This window comes from Topomyia yanbarensis, chromosome 2 (assembly GCF_030247195.1).
Source record: "Topomyia yanbarensis strain Yona2022 chromosome 2, ASM3024719v1, whole genome shotgun sequence".
Lineage (NCBI taxonomy): Eukaryota > Metazoa > Arthropoda > Insecta > Diptera > Culicidae > Topomyia > Topomyia yanbarensis.
In genome coordinates this window covers 416,041,299-416,045,981 of record NC_080671.1, presented here as the reverse complement: position 1 = coordinate 416,045,981, position 4,683 = coordinate 416,041,299, and positions in this window count along the sequence as shown.

Sequence of the window (4,683 nt, the reverse complement as noted above, 5' to 3'; positions counted from 1 at the left end):
CTACTTCTTGCATTACAATGTTTTAAAGTTTTGAAAATATGAAGCAAAGAACTGTTGTAGATGAACAGCGTTTATCTGTGCATCTTGCGGACAAGCTGAAAAAGCTTGACAAGCTTGAAACTGATAACTATCTTAAGAAGGTATCCATTAGATCTTCTTGAAATATTCGATGATTCTGTTGTATGAGACTAAATGGAAATTATTTTTTCTTTCTCTGTCTCTCTTCTTCCTGCACTCCTCCCACTTTGAAGGCTGGTCTTCTTCCAGATCACAAATAAATCTGTAAATCAATTCCAGTTTTCCAAAGACCTGACAGAACGCTTCTCGGCTGTGCTATCCATATCCATGGTCCACTCGAACACGCTCAGGATCTCCCCGCACGAGAAGTCGAGATAGATGGCGTAACCACCAATGAGAGTTTCACGTGGTTTAGTATTCTAGCATCTCCTCACTTCAGTTGGTAAAAGTACATACTTGTATGCGTTTGCAATTAGTATTAATTGTGGGAATAGATAGAAATCATACCCACATTAAATTCCTATCGGATGGCTTTCGCCGGACATGCTTTGCCATGCTAGGTCTTCTAACACAAGCCTTCCACTGTATCAATAATGCCCGCAATTTTAAGTGCGATGATGATCATTCTTGCAATAAGAATACTGTAAAGAATCATTACTGTGCAGAGAATTTGCATGATATCTGGACATGTCCCTTTAAACTAAGTGGAGAAAAACTACAAGAGGAAACATCTACACCAGTAGAAGTTATAGGAAGAGGAAGTCCCTTGCCGGGGCTCCAAATGTGACACCTCTTGGAAGTGCTCTCGAAGCAAGTAGCTGCTAGTCCCTAGGAGGCTAAGTTGAGACAAGGAATCCCCAGCACGTCTCGGAGCAGTAAAGGACCGAGAATGATCTCGGGACAAAGTACTCAAAAGTCTATGTGAAGAAGGTCACCGTGCACAAGGCCTTTGAGTTTGATGAAAGCCAAGAAACTTGGTTGCTGGCTCCGGTTCGTTGACGTATTAACGACAGAAACATCGATGAGCACCACGGCCTGGCGTATAAGAAACCGAAACAGTAATAATAAGAGCGTGAAATCTTTAAACCGTTGGATATTCAATTTTGCCAAGAAGGTTTTTCCGGATCCGCCCCGGTACCGAAGACCTACCGCTTCGCGTCCCCTCACGATAGCGGGAACGAAACAACTATTTCGATTTTATCATGCTCTCCTATCATGTAACATTAAAGCCCTAGGGCCAGAGAGAATCTGAATTTATTTGAAAAGTTTGTTGAGGTTAACATTGCCCCACACGTTGAAGACAAATGAGTGTTATCGTCATAAAAAACAATCAGCCTCCAATCACAACTCGTATCGGTCGATTAAAATGCTGTCCTGTATCCGAAAATTGTGCTATGCTATATTTCTCTCCAAGGAGAAAAAAAGTTTATACACCAGAATTTCTCCCCAGGGGGAAAACTTTTAGTGAAACGTGAATGGCACATATCCTAACATAATAAAGTCATGGGTGGACTGGGGTTATTAAACTCTCTGACATTGTTGACTAGATAATAAAATCTTTCAATCTTACGACCCAAGCCAAATTCGAGTAAATCCTTTCTTGAGCACATTTTCCCCATCTCAAAGAAGTAAAATAGGCAAAAATGTAAAAAAGCTTTTTTTACTGTGCTATATTTCCCCTCAAGGAAGAAGATTTGGTTTCCTAACTCAGTCTCAGCTTCTTACGTCTCAGACTGAGTTAGGAAACGGGGCAAACAGTGGTAATAAATATCTCAAGCCTTGAGCGCAGTCCACTGGACCTATAAATAGATAACGAGAGATTTGGCCCGATCGGTGGGAGGGAGATGTGACGATCTGCTTATAGGAGACATTGGGGGTCGATGGGTCAATTAGGAGGTATTGGAGGCTGCAGCGGTGATCACAAAAAACTGTTGGGAACATGTGATGGCATCATCACAGTTCTTCGATGGCGGAGTGGTTAACGCACCCAACTAGAGACTGGGAGATCGCAGGTTCGATTCCTGCTTGAAGACATATCTTTTCTCAGTGTTTCCAATAAAGGTGAGTTTTCACCGTTTCTTCATTCTCACTGTTCCGGCCATTCTTTCTCTGTCTGTTTTCCAGTGGACACGTTCATAAAAGAATCCTTAAGAAAGCAAAAACACAAGGACTCACGTCCAAACAAGGAATACAATCGTGATTTGCTGGTTGGGCCACAGTCTTGTCCAACTAACGAACTTGATTCGTTAGTTGGACCGACTGACAAATGTCAAAAACTCTCAGAGTAAAGTTCACATCTCTAAATATTGTCAGATTAATTGTCAAAGTAAATTTGACGTGAGATTTTGGCGTTCATATGCTTTTTAGTTGGACAATGGTCCAAATAAAGGAGGTCCAACTAAAAAGCGGTCCAGTTAAAAAGTGTCCAACCAGCGAATCAAGACTGTATATATGTCCCGATTTGGTCAATGCCCCATTTTGTCAGGTTGAGTACACCAAGGGACTAATAAAACCGGGTATTTACTGTAACTGATATACTCCGTAAATGTCAATTGTTCATCGAGAAAAGCTCCGTGATCTTTGCCACAATTTACTCTGTCAATCGTAGATGGTAATAGACTGTATTCGAATCGAATTGGCGTTTTTTCTTGAGAACGGAATGATTATGTATTTTTAGGATCTAAGGTCACTTGGTTGATTTCTCACCGTTCCGCAAAGGTTATTAGTTCGCGTTGAGGGAAAGCCGACGCAGCTCAGTATTCCAAATTCTGTTGTTTAACTGAATGAATGACACCGTGAATGACAACCGTGAGCCTCCAATCAAAACTAGGCGTCGTTGAAACACAAGAGAAGTATCAAAGGACCGAGTTTGTTGCCTTACGAAATACTTGATGAAGCGAAGAACTCTTCGGACACACAATCACCTATCTTGACAGCTACGCGATGATTACTGAGATACGATTGCACCCAACGGAGAATATTAGTACCAAAGCCAAGTCTATCCACCTTTGCCACTAGACTTGCGCGATTAATTTTGTCGAAAGCAGCTGAAAGGATCATATAGATTCAGTCACTATGAAGATCGTCAGACATGGCATCTGTCACATAGGTTATGAATGATAGAAGATTCGTTGATGTTGAACGTTTCGGCATAAATACATGTTGAGCCTCGGAGATGTACTGTTTGCAGTGATTAGAAGAGTTCTAACACAACCATTTTAAACAGCTTACGAACTGCCATTACCTGCCTTTTTATCTCATTTTTTGTGAACTGAAAACATGAAGAAGGATTTTCAAAGGTCGGGAAATACTGCAGTTGTTAGCGACAAACGAAACGATGTCAAAGACACAAATTACACCGACAGATCATTTTTTGGGAACAATAGCTGATATACCATCCCTACCCTATTTGCCAGGGCGGTACCTATACCTCTACAATAATTTCGGCTTTTCGCACATAAACAAAAAAGGTAAACAAACAAAATAAATTTACCGGCTTTTATTTCTTCTGTCGTACTGTGCACCGTTGGATTTCGCCGATCTGCTCCTACTGTTGCCGGGAAGGCGGGCGATTTCTTTCGACCGGCCGGGACAAGCACGGTCGCGTTCTTCTTCGTCGTGTCCACTCGCTGCTCCGGTAGCAGTTTTTGGCTTTTAGCTAGGGAGGTGACCTTATCTCCTTTGGTGGAACCTCCCTAGTGACGTTGGTGTACTATCGCTGCTGCATGTGATCCTAGAAGTCACCGCTGAACATTTGTCCGATCTGCTTCGTTCTCCTTGACGATTAGCTGTAGAGGAGAGGTTGGATCGCTTGACTTATCCTCTACAGCGAGAACGGTCGGCGAGTCGATTACTTAATGTTTAGTCGAGATAGAGAAAACAGTCCTCTACGTTTAGCTAACCCCTTAATGGCGAATCGAAACCGCTTCTGCATGTTTCCAAACCATGGGCTGGCACTCTTCGACGGATTGAATTGGCCGTCACACGCGCGCACTTCACTTCGCTGGCAATTAAGCTTAGCTTAGCTTTAGCTTAGCTTAGGTAGACTGACCGTAGTTGCACTTCGTGATTGACCGAATGGGTGAAAATACACAATGAACCAAAAAAATGATCATTGGGAGGAGCAATTGACTGACTCAAAACTTTTATAAAACTGGGTAATATCGACGCCGGCCACAACCAATGCTGTTGTACCGAGGATGGGAAAGAATTTTAGTTCGACACTCGCTGTTGATAGAGACCGAGACTACCTCTGCATCTCCACGAGCATTATGGAAAAGGAATTGTGCTGGTAGGAAAGGGAAAAGATCAGAAGGTATGTCTCGGTGGACAATATAATCTTAGTTATATGCACTAAAGTCGTTCGCGATAGCTTTCCGAAAATTTTGATTGTGCAACTTGAATTCCGGACAGCCGGCCATCTGGAGTGTTGCTTCTTCTTTATACTTCAATGATCATTTCTAGAATTTTTGTTTTCATTAAGCTAGAACTTGAACTTCACGTTAAATAGCGAGAAAATTTCTTGAAACATACTCAATTGAGTTTTATACAAATATTTTTGACAGAAGGAAAACTAGCAAATGGAAAAAAAAACTAAATAATTTAGAAAAAATTAATTGAGTAAACAAACCGAAGCCACGAAAGAAAACTCAATTTTATTTGTGA